Here is a 16,040-nt window from a genome sequence, read left to right as displayed (position 1 = left end):
AGGTGTGAGGGGTAAAAATTTGTTCCCAGGATGTAGGCTCTCTATTTACCTCTTTTACTGTTTCTCTTGCTGAGAAAAAACTTTTTAGTTTAAGTAGGTCCCATTTGTTTATTCTTGTCATTAACTCTTGGGCTACGGGCGTTCTATTAAGGAATTTGGAGCCCGACCCCACAATATGTAGATCGTAGCCAACTTTTCCTTCTATCAGACACAGTGTCTCTGTTTTTATATCTAGCTCCTTGATCCATTTTGAGTTAACTTTTGTGGCTGGCGAGAGAAAGGGATTCAATTTCATTTTGTTGCATATGGATTTCCAATTTTCCCAGCACCATTTGTTGAAGATGCTATCCTTCCTCCATTGCATGTTTTTAGCCCCTTTATCAAATATAAGATAGTTGTAACTTTGTGGATTAGTCTCTGTGTCCTCTATTCTGTACCATTGGTCCACCTGCCTGTTTTGGTACCAGTACCATGCTGTTTTTGTTACTATTGCTTTGTAGTACAGTTTGAGCTCTGGTATCGCTATACCTCCAGATTCACACTTCCTGCTTAGAATTGCTTTTGCTATTCTGGGTCTTTTGTTTTTCCATATGAATTTCATGATTGCTTTATCTATTTCTACAAGAAATGTCTTTGGGATTCTGATTGGCATCACATTAAACCTGTAGAGAACTTTGGGTAATATCGCCATTTTGATGATATTAGTTCTGCCTATCCATGAACAGGGTACATTTTTCCATCTTCTGAGATCTTCTTCTATCTCTCTCTTTAAGGTTCTGTAGTTTTCATTGTATAAATCTTTCACCTCTTTTGTTAGGTTGATTCCCAAGTATCTTATTTTCTTTGAGGATATTGTGAATGGAGTGGTTTTCCTTATTTCCATTTCAGAGGTTTTGTTGCTGATATACAGGAATGCCTTTGATTTGTGCGTGTTGATTTTATATCCTGCCACTTTGCTGAATTCATTTATTAACTCTAGCAGCTTCTTTGTAGATCCTTTTGGGTCTGTTAAGTAAATTATCATGTCATCTGCAAATAGCGATAATTTAATTTCTTCTTTTCCTATTTTTATGCCTTTAATTTCTTTTGTCTGTCTAATTGCTCTGGCTAGTACTTCGAGAACTAAATTGAATAGAAGTGGTGATAGAGGACATCCCTGTCTTGTTCCAGATTTTAGAGGGAATGCCTTCAGTTTTTCTCCGTTTAGGATGATGCTAGCCTGAGGTTTAGCATATATAGCTTTTACAATGTTGAGGTAAGTTCCTGATATCCCTAGTTTTTCTAATGTTTTGAACATAAAGGGATGTTGTATTTTGTCAAATGCTTTTTCTGCATCTATCGAGATGATCATATGGTTCTTGTCTTTAAGCCTATTGATGTGGTGAATAGCATGTATTGATTTCCGTATATTGAACCAGCCTTGCATCCCAGGGATGAATCCTACTTGATCATGGTGCACAAGTTTTCTGATATGTTTTTGTATTCGATTCGCCAGAATTTTATTGAGAATTTTTGCATCCAAGTTCATTAGAGATATTGGTCTGTAGTTTTCTTTCTTTGAAGTGTCTTTGTCTGGTTTTGGGATCAGGGTGATGTTGGCCTCATAGAATGAATTTGGAAGAGCTCCTTCTTTTTCTATTTCTTGAAATAGTTTGAAAAGTATTGGTATTAGTTCTTCTTTGAAGGTTTTGTAGAACTCCGCTGTATACCCATCAGGTCCAGGGCTTTTCTTGGTTGGTAGACTTTGGATGGCTTCTTCTATTTCTTCCTTTGTTATTGGTCTGTTTAAATTGTGTGTGTCTTCCTGTCTCAATCTGGGCAAATCATATGCCTTAAGAAATTTATCGATATCCTCGCTATCTTCTATTTTATTAGAATATAGGGTTTCAAAATACTTTCTAATTATCTTCTGTATTTCTGTAGTGTCTGTTGTTATATTGCCTTTTTCATCCCGTATATTAGTAATTTGAGTTCTCTCTCTTCTTCTTTTTGTTAGCATAGCTAAGGGCTTGTCTATCTTATTTATTTTTTCAAAGAACCAACTTTTAGTTTTATCAATTTTTTCAATGTTTTTTTTTGTTTCAATTTCGTTTATTTCTGCTCTAATTTTAATTATTTCTTGTCTTCTACTACAATTGCTGTTGTTTTGTTCTTCCTTTTCTAGGTTTTTGAGGTGTAGTGTGAGTTCATTTATTTGTTGGTTTTTTCTTTTTTTGATGAAAGAACTCCAGGATATGAATTTCCCTCTTAAAACTGCTTTCATTGTGTCCCATAGATTCCGGTATGTTGTGTCTGTATTATCATTTGACTCTAAGAATTTTTTTATCTCTTCCTTTATGTCTTCTGTAACCCACTGATCATTCAATAACATATTGTTCATTTTCCATGTGGTGTAGGATTTTTCCTTCCTTTTTTTATCATTGATTTCCAATTTCATTCCATTATGGTCAGATATGGTGCATGGTATTATCTCCACACTTTTATATTTACTAAGATTTGCCTTATGGCATAATATATGGTCTATTTTTGAGTAGGATCCATGTGCTGCTGAGAAGAACGTGTATCCACTTGATGATGGTTGGTATATTCTATATATGTCAGTTAGGTCTAGGTTATTGATTGCGCTGTTGAGTTCTATAGTTTCTTTATTCAGCTTTTGTCTAGAGGATCTGTCTAATGGCGAGAGCGGTGTGTTGAAGTCACCCGTAATTATTGTGTTATGGTCTATTTGACTCTTGAACTTGAGGAGCGTTTGTTTTACGTAGATTGCAGCTCCATTGTTTGGTGCATACAAATTGATAATTGTTATGTCTTGTTGGTGGATGGTCCCTTTTAACAGTATATAGTGTCCTTCTTTATCCTTCTTAATTAACTTAGGTTTGAAGTTGATTTTATTTGATATGAGTATGGCCACTCCTGCTTGCTTCCGAGGGCCATGTGAGTGGTATGATTTTTCCCAACCTTTTACCTTCAGCCTGTGTATGTCTTTTCCTATCATATGAGTCTCCTGAAGGCAGCATATTGTTGGATTTGTTTTTTTGATCCAGGTTGCTAGCCTATGTCTCTTGATTGGTGAGTTTAGGCCATTAACATTTAAAGTTACAACTGATATATGATTTGTACTTCCAGTCATGCTTCTTTATTTATTTATTTTAGTTTGGCTAGTTTTACTTTTTTGGTTATTTTCCTCCTCCTTTACTGAGATACCTCTTGTTGTTAGTTTTGGGCACTATTTTTCAATTCCTCTTCTTGTAGTATATTGCTCAGAATGCTTTGCAGTGCTGGTTTTCTTGCTGCAAATTCTTTTAGCTTTTGTTTATCGTGAAAGATTTTAATTTCGTTGTCAAATCTGAAGCTCAATTTTGCTGGATACAGTATTCTTGGTTGAAATCCATTATTTTTCAGCGTTTGAAATACATTGTTCCAGGATCTTCTCGCTTTCAAAGTCTGTGCTGAGAAATCAGTCGTTAACCTAATTGGTTTACCCCTGAATGTAATCTGTCTCTTTTCTCTGGTAGCTTTTAATATTCTCTCCTTGTCCTGTATGTTGGCTATCTTCATAATTATGTGTCTTGGAGTTGGTCTATTATAGTTTTGAATGTTTGGGGTCCTGTAGGCTTCCAGGATTTGGCAATCCATTCCATCTTTCATCTCTGGGAAGTTTTCTACAATTATTTCATTTAATATGCTGTCCATTCCTTTGGTTTGAATCTCTGTGCCTTCTTCTATCCCGATGACTCTCAAATTTGGTTTTTTAATGACATCCCATATCTCTTGAATAGATTGTTCATGGGATTTAAGCATCTTTTCTGTGTTGACTATACTCTTTTCAAGTTGATAAACCTTGTCTTCATTATCTGATGTTCTGACTTCTACTTGATCAAGTCTATTTGTAATATTCTCGTTTGAGTTTTTAATTTGGTTTATAGTCTCCTGCAATTCTAGGATTATATTTTGATTCTTTTTTAAGATCTCTATCTCCTGGTAGAGCTCGTTCTTTGCCATTTGAATTTGTTTGTTTAATTCATTTTCAAAATATATTTTTATTGCTTGGACTTGCTGTCTCATGTCTTCTCTAATATTCCTTTCCATTTGAGTTAGGTATGCCTTGAGTTCTTTCCCTATCCCTGCTTCTGATGTTTCTATGTCCTCTTGTAGAATTAAGTTGTCTTGCATTGTTTGTACTCCTTTTTTCCCTTGTTTTCTCATGTTGTCCCCGTTGCTTTCCAGCTCTATTTGATTGTCGTGTTTCTACTCTCTTCTATAGATTTGTTTTGGTTCTGTATTACTCTGATGCCTCTCCTTAGTGTTGTTAAACTATGCCTGCTGACGTGGATTCCACTGTGAAGGAAGATCCGACGTCCGAGCTCCAGTGACGACACTACTTTGCTATGACTGGCCCCAGTTCCTTGCCTGGGTATCCTGATGAGGTGGTGTGACTGGACTGTCTCTGTTTGATTTCAGCTCCCAGTCGCGGCAGGCAGGCGGTCTCTAGCCGCCCAGTATCACAGGCCGAGGGCGGGTGATCGGTCACCTGCGGCCGGGTGTTCTCCTACCGCCCAGCTATGCGGGCAGTGGGTGAACTGTCGCCGGCGGGCCTGCAATTTCCAGCTGCCCAGTCTCGAGGGCCTTGCCTCTAGCCTCCTGGTTTCTCCTGCTAGCCTTCTGTAGCCGCAGGGCAGGCCTCACGAATCAGTGGGCCTGGATCTCCGGGGTCCCACAGTTGGCAATTGGGATCCCAGGCACTCTGTCCTTTGGATTTTTCCTGCTTGCCCCTCCCCCAGCTCTAGCTAGACAGGTTTCCTTTTGGCTGCAGATGGGTAGGGGGGGTTGCAGGTCAGGTGCCTCTAGTTCCCCCCTAGTCTTTATGCAGGCTCACTCTGATTCTCCCTCGGCAGTGGGATCTTGTAGGCTCTTTAAGAAGTTTGTTTTTCTTTTGTCTGAGAGGATTATATGGGGATTTCCCTGAGCTATTTGTTTCCTTATAGTAATGAGATTATGTTCTTATGTTGAGAGGAAAGCTTTGAATTATTATGTACCTGTGTATAGCTCCTACTTGTAAATACAATAGTTTCTTCTTTGTTATTTTGCAAAACCTCAAAAATTGTTGTAAATGATTTTTGATCGATTGTGTATATGAATTAGTTTTCCAAGATATCTCTGGACAAGCAATTGAATTTTGAACTTCCTTTGGATTTAACATCCTATTTTATACACTTTCAACTGTTGAAAATAAAGTTACAGATCCAACCACTCTTAGTCGAAAAAATAAAAAGTAAAAGGTTGATACTTCCTAGAACTACAGGGATAATCAAAGCAATGATTAAAGCAAGTTTGTCCTCACTGATCTCTGTCTCAGAACCCTGTTTTTTTTTTCTTCACCTTATCCACTAAAGGTGAAATTATTTTGTTTTCTTTATTGAACTTCTCTAATTCTCAGTAATTCTAATTCTAATGCACATTAGAATAGGTCTTACATCCTTTTTATTCTAGTTGATTGTTTTGAGTCTAGCACAGCATACAGACCATAATAGGCACTGAAAGATTTTTTTAAAACAAATTAATGATTTTAATGGTTTTAAGATAACTAAACTGATTTTATTAAAATATTTACCACTAGATGGCATTTTCTTTCTATTTTAAAATCCTAGTTGCCTTTTTTTTTTACTTTTTAAACTGAAAGTATTAAGTAATGTGCAAAGAAAAATTTCAGATTAGTAAATCATCTGAAATTATTAAGAGCATATATTCTTTGAGACACATACTACCTTAAAATACATATTACATAGTATTCATATTCTATAGTTATACCAGCTAGAATTTAAAACACTGATTCAGTAAAACATTCAGGCTTTATAATTTAGACTAATATATGAACACATTAATATATGAACACATGAATACTCACTTCCATACATATGTAGAACTGTGCAAAATATTCCAAAGACATAAATGAAGCACAAAGCCCCTGCATTATGCATTTTGTAGTATTTTAGTCATCTGAAAGCATATTATACATTTAATATGATTTGATAAGAGATAGCCATTTTGATGAAGTTAAAGAACAAGTGTATTTTCATTAAAAAGGACAAAGAAAAATAAAGTGGTCACAACAATACTGACTTACAGTTTGAGTTGCTGGCTGAGTTCCCCTGTGAACAGCCCCTGAGGTGGAATTACTCTGCAAGATGTTCCTCAGAGAGACAGAATGCCACTGGGGTCAACAGGTAGAAGGGAAGGGATGGAAGCAGACTTGGAGCAAGGCAAAGACCAAATTCAAGTTATAGAAGTTGACACAAGTTGGACTTCCTGATTCTGCCTCTAGCAGTTTTGGATGTGGGTCTCTAAGGAGCTGAGCATCCTTGAGAGAACCAGCACGCTGCAGTGGAGGACTCCCTGAGGACACTGCCAGTTTTAGAATGGGAAAAGAAAAGCTTAGAGGGAGGTTTGGGAAGTGCCTGGCCCATGTCTGTCACAGCTTAATGTTATGAAAAATTTATGTAAACCGCTAGTTAAGTGGAGGTTCTGGAATTAGTAGGTATGTTTGGGAACACAGTGCATATTGTAGATTAAGTAGAATTGTTTCAATTTAATGGTTTTGAAAAATTAATGCGTGAATGATTAAAGTATGATATTAATATTACAGATCAGAAATTGAGAAAAAAATTGTAAAGGTACTTTGAGTAAATGAGTGAACATTTAAGTGGAACAAGGAAGTTATCAAAATAATTTAACATTAATAAAGCCATTAAAATTTGTTATATATATGCTTGCTATAATCTAAATGTTATTAATGTTCTTGAGTAAAGAACATTGTATTTTAACTGTCAAGAATTTCCATGCTACAGCTAATTAACCTGAAAAAAAAACTTACAAGAAAATATAAATAACTAGGTAGAAGGGGGGGGGGAATCTCTCTGACTTGTAAAGTGAGAACTTCATTTTAATAACATTTTCCTTGTTCTCCTTTTCCCTTCATCCCATTTCACATTTTAGAGTGAATTCCACATAACTTTGTGCAACTTTAAGTGAAGTAAAATCCTGAGAGGGCAATGATAGTTTGAACAATTCTGTAATTCAGCTTCAAAGAAAGGAAAACCCTTTAGGTAATGATTTTCTTCCCTAATAAGTTCAAAAAAAAAAAAAAAAAATTCTGCATGTTCTCCACACTGTTGACCAGCAGATGGCATTCTTGCTCCTCAGAAATGAACCTAGAAAAAGAGACTTTTCAAGATTATCAGTCAAATATCTCTTTTTGAAAATAGTATAATAAAGAAGGCGCCTTTAGCCCATGTATGGAAACCAGTTGAGATTCTTTATGTGCAGGTGCAACTAATCCTTTCAAGATGTAATGAAGCTCAATAAATCCTCCTTCTGCAATAATTCTTCACTGGTCTTTGAGGCTGATTTTTTTTGGGGGGGGGCGGGGGAGACAGTTCAGAATGGCTCAGCACAATGCTATATGTTTAAGCAATAAGGAGAATGACTGCCCCATTGTCTCATTTCAAGCTGGTTGGGATGTAATTTCCTTTTTCCCGTTCTCAAAATTAGCTTATGAGGACAAGTTCCCCAGATGAGCATAAGTTCTCCAGATTCCCCGCCCCCCCGCCCCTTAAAGTAGATGACCAAAAGACCATGCCTTTGCTAGCTGTTTCTCTTCACTTTATGTGCTGGGAAATTTGCTTGAGCATGACATACTGTCCTTCATGTCTCCATTATTGCTTCTGGTTTGTAGAACAAAGTACTTATCCCCTGTTATTCAGTGCCTTTTAATGATTACATAAATACTAGGGCTCTCCTTTTGAAATTTTCAAAATTATTATAATTAGAATTGACAAGTTTTTTTTTTTTATACAGCTAAGTTATCTTTTTGTGTAATAGAAAGCAGCTAACCCATAGGACAAGCTCTAAATTATCTGTTTATGTAATGGAAAGCAGCTAACCCATAGGACAAGCTCTCTAGTAACAACATTTCAAGATTGCATTTTTTAAGCCATTATTTAGGAAATCTCAAATTCTCAGAGTTAAGAATATTACTGCTAACTATGTTTTTCTGAGAAATAGTATAAATAATAAAGTCTCAGAGGTTTTCTAAGTTATTCTTAAAGAAAATTACAATAATGTCAACTGATGAACCATCTTAGCTTTTCACCACACTTTCAGTTTAGAAAACCAGTAGTGCTAGGAAGAAAAGATAAAAGCAAAATTCAGAGGAGGTCTGTTACCCTTGACAGTTACTTAGAGTTTACATCTTCCTTCTTTTATAGCCTTCCATTTTCCTCTTACCATTTAATTAATAAGAAAACCTGCTAGGAATAAGAATTAGGTCCAGAAATGGCATGTTGTACCTACCCCAAGTCATCCCTCTATGACCATATGCTGGTCGTTTAAGGACCAACCACACAAAATACATTCTTTCACAGCAACTAAAGGCAACATTTAAAATCCCAAACTAATTGAGTCTATTTTTTGGTTATTTTTTTTAAAAAAATCTGTATGAAGATATAAATTTGATGTCAACCTACCTTATATACAATCAGAGATATGATAAATTATGGTATAAAGGTGTATTAAGAATTGTAACACAAAAAAACATATTTCTCATTCCACAGATCAGTGCTCACGTGGAACCATGAAATAAACTAGTTATGTTTATATTAATTCTTTTTAACTTAAAAATTGATGTGGAACACATCTTGATGATACCAAGTTTTTATTTGCCTGTTCAAAACTCCCAGTAAAACTTTTGGTAGTTTTCTTAAGTGATTTATTTTGCAACATTGATTCAAGATCTTAAGAAGTCATCATTGATGATTACATTTTTTGTTTATTTTGCCCAAGAGTTTTCATGAAGTCTGATTTTCTCTCTCTGGTCAAATGGTTGTTTTACATTTTTACCCTTAGCAATATTAATCCAGGGTATTACTGCATCTAACCTTCTGGGATCTGGAATAAAGAAAAAAAAAATCACACTTAAAAAAAAATTCTGAAAACTCCATGAACATAGACCATTGTTAACACTTAGGTGTTAAATCAACATAAACACAGACCCCCATTTTTATCATCTAGATATTTTAAATAGGTGCATGTTGTCTCAGGCACCTCTTTTCACTTAGCATTTTACTATGAATCTCTTTCATTCATAAATATCTGTACACAATTCCACTGTTGAATTGTACTGTAATTTATCTTACCAAAGTTCTATTTTTTGGTATTTAGGTTGTTTTCAATATTTTTTCTTATTAACAATGACTGTGTACTAAAAATTTTTTTTCCACATTTTCAAATTGCAATGAAAATCAACATCTATATCAATTCCTATGTTTCATACAGCTTATATTCCTCTTTAATCTGTCATCTACCTTTCTACCTTCAGCCCATTGAGCTCTAGACTGATTTTGGTTTTTCAAAGAAACCACAGTTGTTATAGTCTTAGAATCTTTGTTGTTGCCATTTCTTCTATTTTGAACATTCATTCTGCTTATCTTTTTGTGGCTGACTCTTTCTTTTAATTAATATGCCAGGGTAGATGTAATTCTATCATACCATTCTCTTAATTCCTTGTTATAATCAATTTCTGCTACATTAGTTCCTAGAGCAGCCATGACAAAAAAAGTTATAGAGGCCAGAAGTCTGAAACTAAGCTGCTGATAGTCAATGCTCAGGAGTGAGGCTCTAGGGACAGTCCTTTCTTGTCTCTTCCAGCTTCTCTTGGCTCCTGGTATTCCTTGCCTTGTGGAAACATAGCTCCAGCCTCTGCCTCTCTCCATCTGCACATAGCCTCGGTGTGTGTTCTGTCTCATCTTAAAACAGGTACTAGTTTAGGGTTCATCCCAATCTAACACAACCTCTACAACATCCCTATCTTCAATTCTGAGGTTCTGAGTAGACATGGACCTTAGAGGGACACTATTCAACATTTGTACTCATTATTTGATATTTTTCTTAATTTATGAAATAAATGACTGATTGTCTTTCTCTCTGTATCCACCATGAGCATGTTGGCTCCCAGAGACAAGAAACATTATCTGTAAGTTTGTCTCATATGCGGATGCATAATAGAAACTCAAATCTTTTTTACTTGTAATAAGTGAATGAATGCTTGGTGCTTCAAATAATCATAGTCTGGGACTATCAAACATTTCAGTCATATGACTGATTGCCTTTGTTCTGATTCCATGTTAAATAAAAACATCCCCTACAGGTTTCTCTCTTTCACAGTGATATTTCTTTTTCTTAATTAATAAATTGCCATATTGTATTTTGTAGGCTGGCGTCAGTGTTCCTAAGTACAGCAGCTCTGGAAATTTGGAAGATCAAGTTTCTAACATCGGGCCTTGTTGAATACAAGAAGGTAATTCCACTTTGTGTGGCCTTTGTTCCATTAATCTTTAGGATATCCCCTGGAGATACCCGAAACTTACCAGATCCTCTTTTTATTAAAACCTCTGTTTTCCTCCAACAGGGGAAAACCAGCAGAGGATAAGATAATATCACAAATCCTAGAGGGCTCTTTGAATATCATTCTAGGCATCACCAACTCAAATCTCTTCCTTAACTGGATGAGGGTCAGACAGGTTTTAAATTCCTGTTGTTCACACCCTATCACAGAGGATTTCATACTTGGTTACACGTCAAGATCACTTCAGGAACTTGAAAAAATTCTGATCCCAGGCAGCACCCTGGACAAATTATATTATAACTTCTTAAAATACTTCATAAATGTAACTTGTATGTATTGAGTAGCATACAACATGCTGATTGGATATATGTATCCACTGTGCACTGATTACCACAGTCAAATTAATGCATCCATCCGCACATACAGTTTCCTTCCTAAAGAGATCTCAGTGCAGCAGTTTTTGATGATTATTGCTCTTTCTGTCTTCCTGGTTTCTGTTCTTCTCATTATTTTTTCTTTTTCATGGGGCTGATATTCTAATGTACTCTGAGATTCTTTTGAAGGGTCCTTATTTGTAGTTCAATTTTCCTTTCAGGTGTTAGGAGGGTATTTAGCATATCAAGTCTGGGAAAGAACAGAAACTACAGCTGGTCCTTTTACTACACATATTACATCAGTGATTCTGGTAGAAGACTAACGTTGCCTTAGGTAGAGTATGTCTGTTGTGCTCTTTTCTTCTGTGTCTTTTCTTTTTCCATCTTCCTCTAGCATTACCAGAGCATTGTCATTTGTCTCCATACATTGGAGGTCTGCCAAGAGACACACAAAAGCTTCAGATCATATTGGCAGAGAGGGATGTGTGGTGTGGGGTGGCAGAGGAACAGGAAATGGGCTTGGACTAATGCACATTTATTCCTTTTGTGGTCTCTCAATTAATTCTACTGTGGTTGTATCTGCCCATTCCAGGCGTCTGTCCTAAAATTTCTGTGGCTTTGCTCCTAGGAAGTTTTAAAAAATCGTACTCTTGCAGAAGTATGTTCAGGCAATATTTTTTGTCTTCTTTCTGGCTCTCAGGCATAACTTGGTTTTGATCTTCTGAAATTTTTTTTCTATTTCTAACATGGCTGTATATTTATAAAATTTCTAATATATATATATATATATATATATATATATATATATATATATATTTCCTTAGTTAATTTGGGGTTTCATGTGAGGGAAGAAGACTGTAGTATACTCACTATGCCTCTTTGTCCAATGCTGGAGCATAATATCAAATTGTATACACATGATTGCGCGCACACACACACACACACACATACACACACACACATTTGTCATTCTTCTCAAATATGGCAGTCCGATTTTGACATACTTGTGAATAAAATTTTACATGTTTCTAGTGGTATTTTCACTACACATCAACCAATTAAATACCCCTTGAGTGCTTACTTTATGTATCTAGAACTATGCTAACAGTGTAGATTTGATGATAAATAGATATACATGTTTTTCTCTTGAAAACCTACCCTCAGGTTAAGGGGTAAGTCAAATTAAAATATAGAGAATAACTTATATAGATGTATAGTGCAAGATTATATATAATCTACAAAAGTGTTAGAAGAGAGTCCATAGAAAGTTTTCCTGAAGGAGTAAGAACAAAATGAGTATACCTTTGAGGGATCAAGATTTAATATTTTTAATTACTTTTTTGGTTTGTGGTCATTGTGGATTTCTTCTGTCTTCATCAGCTGAACTTAGGGAAGCTCTGGGTGGAGAATGGTGCTTTGGTTAAGCACTCAGTGTTTGAGTCATGTGACTTCCTGTGGACATGGTTATCTGAGCACACAAGGCCTTCTGTTGGTTTTTCATTCTTTATACACTTTGACATTGTCTCTTTATCTTGTGAACTATGTGAAATCTTTGCTTAAAATGTGTCACTCCCTCTTAGCTCAGTGTCAGACTGACCTGCCTATTGCCACTGGTCCACTGGAGATGGATCTGTGTGTCAAGTTCATTTCCTCAGTGATGTTATTGTGTTTCTTTCTGCTTGGGGAGGTCACTGTATTTAATTTTAGAAATTATCCTATGACTGCTACTCTTTTTATACCCTTGACCCAAAGGAGCTGGAGTAAACTTTTCCAACTTGATAGAATTAAATGGTTTGTCCTCAGTCAAATCTTACTACAGAGACTTGTTTGTACTTTCTCACATTTGTTTGGAGAGGAAAAATACATTTCAAAATATTATTACTACTATAATATATGACAATATTAAAATATAATTTTTAATATGTTAGTTAATTTGGGATAGTTCATCAACTGGTAATAGATAAATATGGAAATTATTCTACATAATATCCTGATTGATGTATTTTGATAATATTTTTCATATATTTCTAAAAATTTTAGTTGAAAAAAGATTGCTGTGTATTTTTGCACATGTTCAATATTCCTGTTTTCTTATTATTTAAGTTTTATGCTTAATGTACTTATGAATATGAATCAAGGTAATAAAACCTGAATTTAATTAAAAAGTACTGATAAAATTGAGGGACAATTTGCTGAGAGCCCTTGCCAAGTAGGAATGACGCATCGAAATTTTCTTGTCAACCTACCCCATGTTGCTTAGAGGAAGGACTCTCCATTGTGGAAATGGGCTTGTCTTAAACTCAGGTCTTTTGCAGTGACATTGCATGTATGCTTGAGTAAGGTGACCTTGCTCAAGGACCAGGGCGGATCCGGGTTTAGGGCGGATCAGGTTTTAGGGAGTATCCCGCTCCTTGGGTTTAGGGCTGTTCCATGTTTAAGGTGTACCCTGCCGGGAATAGGGCATATTCTGCTGATTAGAGCCTGGTGGAGTACGTGGATTTTGGCCCAGAACGTATTTTTTCCCCAGAACGTGTTTGTAGAGGGCCGGTGTGAGTTCGTGAATAAAGAATTGCTGTTTGAATCTACAAAGCTGTGAGTGGCTCCTGACTTTGTGCCCAGCCAGACTGCGGCAACAATTGAGAAATTGTGAATAGATATGTTAAAATATTTAAGTATCTAGTTTGATTGCAGTTTCAGCTTTTGTCTATTTCAGTAGTGAATATCTTTATTAGGTAGCTTTTTGCAGATGCATAACTAGCCAATTTTAGGAATTGAGTTACCAATGAGTAAGAAGTCTACTCTATTTTAAATGCAACAATGTTTAAATACTTTGGAGAAAATTTCAGCACTTATAAAACATAATTTTATTTTATACAATGAATAATTCTCTCTTTTAAAAAGTTTGATTTTATTATTTTTAAAAGTTACTTCCCTGTTTTAAAGTGTTAGTTGCTATAATAATATGTAATTAAGATTAATAATGTAATTTAAAAAGTAGAAGAATTAAAATACTTTTATAAATATACCTCATTTGAAACCACAGTGATTTGGAGAGTGTATACAATATCAGTTTTCTCAATTAACAAAGCATTTGGGGAAATCAATCCAAATAAGAAAATATAATAACACTCCTCTGAGATTTCAGAGTTAAGAGATAGTGGCAGAAAAGAGCTGTTGTTAAGAAAATGTTCCTGAAAAGTAGATTGTCTGCATTTCTCTACATTAATCTTTCCCACTTATTCATTTGATTTTATATTACTTCCATTTCCCTATCCAACTAGGTTTTAGTCTCTAGCTCATGAGCTAGTTATGAAAGCAAAGTATACTTTCTCATGGTATTGTTTCTCACAAGCAAAGCCTAGGACACCACTGAAATACTACTTAAGTGAAGGTTTATTTTTCAATATTTGCAAGTATAGTTATCCATCTGCTTATTTTAGTTCTCCAACAGTAAAAATTTATAATTTTGTGATTTATAGCACCTACTTACCTTTTAATAAAAATAGGTGAATTTAGAAAATGCACTCAATTCATGGATGGAATCAACACATGTCAAACACTTTGACTCTATTCATGTAATTACAACCTCAAATAGCATTAGTTCAGTTCTGTCAACTGACCCTGATGGAAACTATCATAGATTTACAATGTGTCAATTTTTTTATCCTGGAGGTTTTTCATTTGAAGAAGGGCAGATGTTGAGATTCAAACTGAATAGGACCAGTTCTTCATTAAGTGGTTTTCACTTGATCCTATGTTCATGGTATAAAATTTGCAATTGAACACTCTTATACTGTTGAACAACAGGAAGCAATTTAAATGAAAAGGTTTTAAGGGTTAGTTAACTCAGAATGTATATTATGATAACATACGGAGGTGTTTGTCTCATATTAAAGGATTTCTAGTATGCCAATTTAAAGCATTCACACATTTTTCTGGATCTTTAGAAGTACTCCATATTTGTTGGATTAAAGAATTAAGATAAATATTATAATAAAATATAATTTAGTAATAATGATTAAAAGAAAGGGTTACAGCACAAATAGTGAAACTATCAAATAATATAATAATCAGTTTCAGTAACTCTAACATATTTTATCCTTCTACTTGGTATATCAGCCATAGTGAGTATTTTCACCACTTTAGTTTATATATGGAAGCCACAGGGAAAAGACTAATTTTCAGCCACAGCTGCAGAACTGCTTGGCTAACTATGTTAGCCTTCACACCCATACTGACCTATTACCCATTTTACAGAGCTATTACTATCACTTGTCAGACTGATTCTAATAATTAGCTCAAATCTCTCTTACTCTTTGATACCTTCTGATTTCAATTGCAAATTGTCAGATACCATCCTCAAAAGTGAAGAAGGAATAACATGCATTTATTTCATCCTTCATGATTTTTTCAACTGCAGCCACCCTGTCAGCTGTCTCTAACTAGCCAGAGCATGACCAACTCCTTGCTTTCAATTTACAGAACATTTACAATGTGCTGTACATAATTTTGTGTTGAAGTGAACTGACAAATTTCACCATTTTCTACATGCTAGGCACTCTAATTTACTCATTAATTGTATTATATTTTTAAATCTTTACAGAAACCCTGGAGATAACAATTTTTTAATTCTCATTTATCAAAGACGAAAAGTAGCTTGTGAGTAAATAGCAAATCCAGGGTAAAGCTTTTATTCAACAAATAGTTATGAAGCACTTACTGTGTACAAAGCACTTATCTTTGTGTCAAGTAAACTTGTGGGCAAAACAAACAACAAATATTGACTTGCTTAATGTTTTACTGTCTGTATCACACACTGATACATGAGATTTCAGTGCAGAAAATTTCTTTTTTTTTCACCACTAATTCCTAAGTACTTAGACTCATTCTTGAAAAAGACAATAATGTTTATAAAATATTTATTAATAAATAAATGAATGAACTGTGTCCTTTTGAGTGATGACTTATGGGCCAGAGATCTAGATGGCGATCATCTATGGAATCAGTTCCTGCTCCAGGATTGCCAGTCCAATCTAAAAAGAAGACCTAATAATGTCAGAGTAGTAATTTTTATGCTCAGTTATTTAATCTCAGCAATTGGGATTTGTCATAAAGATTACACTGATTTAAAATCCTTCCACATTTTCCCCCAAATCTGTAAATAATGCAACAGTAGGTCTCCAGGGAAGATGGCAGGTGCAGGTTTGCTAAAAACATGAAGACTTTGCTAAATGTCTACACTCATCTGTACTCATGTAATGGAA

The sequence above is a fragment of the Ictidomys tridecemlineatus genome, chromosome 2 (genome assembly GCF_052094955.1).
Source record: "Ictidomys tridecemlineatus isolate mIctTri1 chromosome 2, mIctTri1.hap1, whole genome shotgun sequence".
NCBI lineage: Eukaryota > Metazoa > Chordata > Mammalia > Rodentia > Sciuridae > Ictidomys > Ictidomys tridecemlineatus.
This window is presented reverse-complemented; position numbering follows the sequence as displayed.